This window comes from Nannospalax galili, unplaced genomic scaffold (genome assembly GCF_000622305.1).
Source record: "Nannospalax galili isolate Female #2095 unplaced genomic scaffold, S.galili_v1.0 scaffold278, whole genome shotgun sequence".
NCBI classification, from domain to species: Eukaryota; Metazoa; Chordata; class Mammalia; order Rodentia; family Spalacidae; genus Nannospalax; species Nannospalax galili.
Window position 1 is genome coordinate 7,370,093 of NW_008347536.1, and position 8,542 is coordinate 7,378,634.

The 8,542-nt window shown below is 37.4% G+C and overlaps 1 pseudogene; it reads right to left on the bottom strand.

Moving 5' to 3' along the window:
• Positions 1 to 3,604: 3,604 nt before the first annotated feature.
• Positions 3,605 to 4,108, bottom strand: LOC103743055 (annotated as a pseudogene).
• Between the last annotated feature and the right edge of the window lie 4,434 nt (positions 4,109 to 8,542).

Sequence of the window (8,542 nt, forward strand, 5' to 3'; positions counted from 1 at the left end):
AGGTGTAGAAGTTGCATTGTGCATGTGCCACTTAGGCTTGGGCAATTCACAGACAATGTCTGTGTGTGAACAGTTGTGGTACTCCGTAACAGTTTCTGACTGGTGCAAAATAAGCTTCATTGATGAGTGATGATTGGGATGTCTGTAATCTACAGATGCATATTTTGTGCGTAGTAAGAAATTACATTAGTCTAGGGCTTTGACAGTCTTCGGATTTTCTCTAGGATCTGTGGCCTCTCCAGCCATGTGTACTTGGCTATGTTTACAGTACCACACGTGAATTTCCTCCTATTGAGTGGTACTTTAGTCCAATCAGGCAGCTGTTGACTGCCCCCAAGATAAAAGTGCCACTACTGCACCAATGTTGTATACTGTTGCTGGTCATTGATGTGGTTATTTGTTTTTGAAGCTGGTGTTGGATCATTATTTTGATCCCTTAGCTGCTTGTGTAGTGCTCTCCAAAGCTATGAGAGCTAGCCTTCAAGGGAAGTGGCTTCCAGGTCAGTTCCAGCTCCATTGTGCCAAATCCTGTGTCCAAAGTATATCTTGTCTTCAGCAACAGGGTCTTACCTTCAAATTCTGGGAGGCGATCAAAGAATTTGGCGATAGCCTGTGTCATTTTGTGAGTCTCTTGTACTGCCCTAGCCAACAACTCAAAGGAAGATTTCTCCTGTCTTGCATTGTTTCTTGTTATGTACCTTCAACTGTACACGTGGACTCATGTGGAGACAGTGTATGTGCAATTTGTCATTAGGTTGTTGAAGTAATATGATTCCTTCTGGTTTTTCAACACTATCTGGGCATTATTTGTCTCTCTTCTCTCTCTTCCTGTTTAACCCTTCCTCTATACCTTCTCTATTTAAACTGTCCCCATTTCTCCCTTGATAATACCAGTCTCCTATGATACCACCACTGTCATCTTTTTAATTTTCTTTTTTCTTTTTTTTTGGTGAGCTTTTGTACATTTCATAGTGGCACTGATTTCTGGGGGAGGGGTGGTGGTTAATCAACAACTATCTAATTGGACTTAAAACCCTCTCAATGGGAGCAGATTCATGGGTGGCATTATAAACACAGCCAAATACATATAGCTGGAGAGGTCATAGATCCTAGAGAAAACACTATCTCTGTCATAATTCTAGACAAATGAAACTTCTTACCATATGCTAAATATGGATTCTTTTATTTACAGACAAGCATACCAAACACCCTCATCAAAGAAGCTTCCTTTCGCAACAGATGGAGGTTACAGCAGAATTGCCCAGCTGGTCGGACACAGAGAATATATGTCTGAGAGATGCCCAGTCCTGGGCAACATATCCACAGTGAAACCTCTAGACCTCATGGAACATAGCAGAACAGAAGGTATAGAGAAAACTAGTGTATTCTTTAACTCTCATCAGTAAATCTTCCTTATCTGAAAGACTGTAATGTACATAGAAGGCCACAACAAGCCACATTTTAGAGAATAAGTGACTTCAGAATGTGTGTCCCTGGATAGGATTCCCATTTTTTAAAATTTTTGTGAATATCATACATAAATGAGTATTTTCTGTTCATAATTTCCATATATAACACACTGAGTCCATTTAGTGGTGCTCCTGTTTACCTGTGTTTAGGGCTGCCCATTCAGGATTAGGATTATAAAACCTCTCAGTCAGCTAGTTCCTAGATAAAACTGATTCTCCTTCCCTCAGCATCCATTGGCAGACTCATTTTGAAGTGGTACCAAGTGAAATTCCCTCCCACCCACCTTGGAACTTCAGCTGATTTGGTCATGGTGTTAAGATCTTGTTAAACTGTTATATTGTGGTGATTTCCTTGCTGTAGCCACTCTATCATGTATAGAATGCATTGACTGGTAGCAGGTGTCTAATTTCTCTGGCTCTCACCCCCCCCCTTCCATAATGCTCCTTGAGATTTAAATGTAGAGGTTCCATTGTAGATGAGTCACTTAGGACTTGCCACTTCACAGACGTTTATTCTCTGTGTTTGACTAGTTGAGGAACTTTGTTATAGTCTTCATTTTTTCAGAAAGAAGTTTCTTTAGTGACTTGTGAGAGGTACATTTGTGTATCAAATATAAGGATAGGTACTTAAAATATGGGGAGAAATTACATTGGTCTAGGATGTCGCAAAAGCAGATTTTGCTACAGGGTCTATAACATCACCAGACATGTGTTCTTAGCTATGTTTACAGTACTACACATGAGATCCCTCCCATTGAGTGGGCCTTAGGTCCAATTAGACAGCTATTGATTTACCTCTAAAGTTAAAGTACTCTATTGCACAAATAGAGATCATTTGATTGATGGGTCAACCATTATTGTGGTTCATAGGCTTTACTGCTGGTTAGGGCCATTGATTGCCAAGATTTTCTGCCTTGGCAGCTTGGATAGAATCTTCTGAAACAATAAGAACTGGTATTTATGGAGGAGGCTTCCAGGTCAGTTCTAGCTCAAATAATGCAAGTCCTGTGTCTGATGTATGTGGTGTCTTACCTCAGAGGGATGTACCTTAAAGTTCTTGGAGGCAACCTAGGGCTGTAACTATAATCTGTATTATTGTGGAAACCTTCGACTACCCTGACCAACAACTTAAAGGGAGGGAGTCTAATTTGATTCTTCTACATATGGTGCTCCAGTTTGCCAGCACCAATTGTTGAAGATGGTGCTTTTCTTCCAGTGTGTAGTCTTGTCATTTCTGTCAAATATCTGGTTATTGAAATTGTGTGTATCATGTTTGAGTCATCTATTTTTCTGTTGATTACATGTCCTTTATGTGTCTATACCATGCTGTTTTTATAACTATATTTTTGTAATATAGTTTGAAATTTAACATTATAATTCCTCCAGAATTATTTCTTTTGCTCTTGATTGCTTTGCTATTTGGGGTCTTTTATGATTCCATATGAATTTTAGAATTTTTTTTCTATTTCTGTGAAAAATGAAATGTGGATTTTGTTTGGGATTGCGTTGACTCTAAATTGCTTTTGGGAGGATTGTCCTTTGCAGGATATTAATTCTACCTATCGATGAGCATGGAAGATCTTTCCATCTTCTAATGTCTTCTTAAATCTTATCAATTTGAAGTTTTCATTGTAGAGATCTTACTGTCTTTGCTTAGATTTATTCTTGGATATTCTCTCTCTCTCCTCTCTCTCTCTCTCTCTCTCTCTCTCTCTCTCTGGCTATTGTGAATGGGAGTGTTTCCATTTTCTCCTTCTCTGACTGCTTGTTGTTGGTATACAGGGATTGAATATAGAATATTTAGGGGGGAAAGATGACCCAAGATAAATCGTAAATAGGTTTTTGTAACTGCAGCATTCCAAACTCTCCACTGTCATTGAAGTGCTAATCAACATGACAGGAAGTTCAGTCGAAGATGCAAGATTTTTCTGGGAACTTTCATTCAGGATTTATTCATAATCATAAACTTAACTCTGTAGTCCAGCTAGACTTGGGGCGGGGGCGGGGGAGTAAGGAGACTATGAAATCCAAAGAACTGTAGCAAGGCACAAAGATGATGGGGTTTGTGAGGAGATGGGGCAGAGGGTGCTTTCCATAGCAACAGAAGGAAACCTGGTGGTTAAGATGCACACAAGTCAAAAGTATTGGAACTGTCCGTAGTTGGCAATGGTGATCTTCTTGCTGATCTGGTCATTCCTGGACCCAAAGGACTCCATGGCTCACACAATGCTCACGCCTTCTTTCACCTTCCCCAAATCATGTGATTTTCATCCAAATACTAGTCTTAGCTCTGCAGCTGAAACAATGGGAACCATTTGTATTTGGTCCAGCATTTTCCAGGGACAAGACACCAGGGGGCCTGTGTGCTGCAGGAGGAAGTTCTCATTCTCAAATTTCTCCCTATATGTAGACTTTTCACCAATGCCATTGCGGCCTGCAAAGTCACCACCCTGGTACATGAATCCTGGAATAGTTCTATGAAAGGAAAAACTCTCATAACCAAATCCTTTCTCTCTAGTACTCAGAGCATGAAAGTTTTCTGCTGTCTTTGGAGATTTGTCTGCAAACAGCTTAAAGAAGACACGACCCAAGTGCTTGCCATCAACTACAATGCTAAAGAACCTGGTGTCCTTGATCATGGCTACAATGGATAGTGGAATCTGCAAAGCCTGGGTTCTTTATTCTTATATTTTTCAATTTTTATATCAATTGCATCCCTTTACAGGCATATTGTTGCTTTAAATAAGTTCCACTTACCTTGTGAAATTTTCTTTGCTGTGTTTTATCAGACAGATACAGAAAACTGATTAATGTCACTGTCGTGAGAATTGTATTTCCCTCAAATTTATATGTGAAATCACGAATATGTGACCTTATTCGTAAACATAGTTTTTGCATATTGAAGAAGCTAACATAATGAGGCAATAGGGTGGGCCCTAATACAAGGTAAGTGATGTTTTGGGGAGAAAAAGGATATCTGGGCCCACAGAGCTATACACAGAGTGAAAACAATGAATTATGAAAAAGTCAGAGAGGCCCCAGAAGTTTGTGATATCATGCACAGGCATTCTAACATAGCCAACACAGTGTCTCTTACAAATCTTTTGACATTCAACTATATACAGCTTGAATTGAAGTGTTTTTTCTATAGAGAAAATATCATTACATTTATTAAATTCAGTCTGATAGCCACTGTCATGTGTTGAGTGCTCTAAGTCATTTACTTTAACGTGAACCTCATACTTAATATATTTGGATTTTATTTTGTACACGGGTTTTGTTTCTTTACTATTTTGTATCTCTCTTCCTCTCTTTCGCTGGTTATTTTCTTGCATAAATCTAGAGTTCCTTTAACAAATTTACCCTAAGATTTAAGATTATTTTACTGTAGGGATAATATTCAACAAACATTTAATTATGGATAAACTAATGCTTACTGTAGGTGGAATGCCTTGTATCTCTAGAATTCACCCATCTCACATAGCTGAACCTTCACATCCACTAATGTTATTAACTATTACCGTTGTACCAGTTTTCGTCTCTCCCTTTCTCTGAGCTCATATTCTGCACCTCATCCACAGTTCTTTTCAGTGTTCCTGACTTCTATGATTACTTCAGGTTATACCATGACATTTTTCATGTAGATAAAAAAAAATCTATCCTAAAACTAATATGGAAGCACAAAAGACCCCAGATAGCTAAAACAATACTGAGAAAATAGAGCAATCCTGGAGGGATTACCGCACCAGATGTCAAACTATATTACAGAACTAGAGCAATAAAATCAGCATGGTACTGGTACAAAAACAGACATGTAAATAAATGGAACTAAATACATGACAAAAACATGGTTTCATGTAATTTCAGTCACCTGAGGTTTAACAAAGAAGCCAAAAATATACAATAGAGGAAAAGACAGGTTCTTCAACAAATGATGCTGGGAAAATCAGACATCCACATGTAAAGAATGAAAATAGACCGATATATATTATCCTCAAAAAAAACAAACAAACCAAAACTCTAAATGGTCTTTGGCTTGCTTGTTTGTTTTGTGACAGGGTCTCATTGTATAGCTTTGGCTGCTTTGCAACTCACTGTAAAGATCAGGTTTACCTCAAACTCACAGAGATCTCTCTGTCTCTGATTCTTTCTGGTTTAAAGGTCTGTGGCACTATTCCTGGCTTAACCCTAAATGGATCAGTGACCTCAATGTGAAACTTGAATTGCTGAAACTGTTATAAGAAAACATAAGCAATACCCAGTAAGACAGAGCTGCAGGAAAGGACTCAATTCAGTCCCTGTATAGCAAAGGGAGCATCAATCAAGCAAAGAGGAAGTCCACCGAATTGGAGAGACTCGTTGCTCACTGTACCTCTCATAGAGGATTAATATCCAGAATATATAAGGAATTAAAGAAAACAAAGAATCAAGAAAACACATGACCCGGTCAAAAACTTAGTTAAGGATTGTAACAGAGAGTTCTCAAAAGAAGAAATAAAAATGGCTGTGGAATATCTAAAAAAGTGTTCAGTGAATGTCCTTACTCACCAGGAAACTATAAATTGAAACTACTTTGAAATTTCATCTTCCCATAGTCAGAATGTGTAAGATTGGGAAAATGACTGACGACAAATGATGGCCAAGGGTGTAGGGAAAGGGGAACCCTCATTCACCTGTGGTAGGATTCCAAACTGGCACAGCTGCTATTGAAATCAGCGTAGAGACTTCTAAAAGAGCCAGAAGTAAATCTACCATGTGATCCAACTATACCACTCTTTGGCATATACCTAAAGGACTCAGTGTTCTCCTGCAGAGATAGTTGTTCAGCCATATTCATGGCTGCTCTTTTCACAAAGAAATAGCTAGAAAATGGAAGCAACCTAACTGTCCCTCAAAGGATAAATGGATAATGAAAATGTGCTACATATACACAATGACATTATATTTAACTGTAAAGTAAAATCAAATTTTTAGGTAAAAGAATTGAACTTGAAAACATATTATGTGAGATAATGCAGAACCAGAAACATAAACTCTACATTTTCTCTTTTATTTATGATTCGCTTTTATTAAATATAGGATAATGTTGCCCCGCTGGTAAATAAAGGGGAATAGTATGTTTTCGTTTTCAGATAAACAAAGACAATAGTATTCTAGAAACATTTCCAGACAGCAAGTTTTGTCCATTGTTTGGATGGTGTGAAATAATATAAAATAAACATTTCGGTGGGGGGAGGACACTGGTTTTTGGTTTAATGTTGATTTCCATGATACAAACCCTTTGTGATTCCATAGCATATTTAAAAAAATCAGGTTTTATATGTTTGTCAGGACATAGGATTTTAGCTTTTTTTCTCCCTGGATATTCCAGCCACTCCCTAAACGGTAACTTCCCATGTGTTTCCTAATAAAGAGCTAACTCCAAGTTGGAGCTCTCCTGAGTGCAGTATTGTCCCTCCCTGGGCTGCTGACGCTGTCTGGTCCTGTCCTTGGTAATTACTTTTTGCGTTAGCTTCTTGATACTGTTATAAAAGGTGTAATTTTATTTCATTTACCCATGAACAAAATAGTCAGTGAAAGATTTGCTCCAAATTATATAGCCTGCAATTACCTGAACAGAAGCCTTAATTTTCTTTCAGTTACAAAATGCTCGGTAAGATGCAGACACGGTATCAACCAGAACCTCTACTGGCAATTTCATTTTTCTTTTAGAGATGGAGGTTTGTTTTTGTTTTATGGATGTCATTTTTATTATAGGTTATAAATCCATCATTCCTTGATCTCCCCATAACAACTTGCATGTGGCCTAAAGATGGATACTTACAGAGGAAAACGGGTGAATTAGTGAATGCAGTCTTTTACATCATAATTATCATAAAAGTTTACCACTCAACAACCTAGAAGGGTGTTGTACGACAGATAGTGAAAATAATTTCCTTCTATTAAAAAAAATGTAGACATAGGGTACCCTGTAGCACAACCTAGCTTCTAACTTGGCAAGCGCTATGCCATGGGCTACATGGCCCACCTCCTTCCTCTATTTTCATTACAAGCTAAAACACACTAATTAAACCAACTGACACATTTTAATGCTGGTACTTTTCAACTTTTGTGCCTAGGGGATAAAGTTCTCACTCTGATTTTATATACTGTTGAAAGTCTCAGGGACACCCTAACGTTTTTGAGAAACTGTTGAGGTTCTCATAAAACAAAAATTGAGAGTTGAGATTATGCTTCTTTTGAACTTCCTCTGCCTTGCTTCAACATGCTCTCTGTTGTGATGAGCCTGACACAGGTAAGAGACTTTTAATTTCGTTACCCCAGCCACACTGTCATGTGTATGAGTATCCTTGCAGAATACAGATATACTGCATATGTACATTTTTATCCTCTTAGTCTTTACCACCTAAAGAAAATATTATTATTACTTTTTGTTATGTCATGAAATATTATTTGAAAATATAAATATTGTGCATTATAGACACTGATATATATGAATCTTATCTTCCATTAATTGTTCTTTTATTTTTTTATTTCCTACAACATAATTTACTAGACACTAAAAGCATTACTACATACACCTTTGCCTATTTTAAACTTTTTATTGACCTTAAATTTTTTCTATGACAGAAATTATAATGTAATTATTTGCAAGTTGAAGGATTATGAGAACCACATGCTCCAAAACTCTTCTTCCATAGGCTGCAAAGGTTTAATACATCATTCATCAGTTAATGATAATGATAATTCTGCTGCATTTGGTAAACTTCATTGTTTAATTGCTGTGTGGAGAAAAGAAAGCATAGTTGCTTAAGTATATATTATTTTGATTACTAGTGAAACGTTTCTTATGTTTTAATCTGATTTGTGACTTTGTGTTTCACAATGAGTGCTGTTAGTGTGCTGAGTGAATGGATTATGGAATATCTCCTTACATAAAGTTTTAACCAACAGAGTCTTCTCTGTGTGCCTGCTGGTAGCTTGGAGAGAAAAGGGGACACTTAATTTGCCTGAAAGCTTAATTGGTCATGTTTCCATAAAAAAAAAAAAAACTACCAAAGGCAAACAAGCAT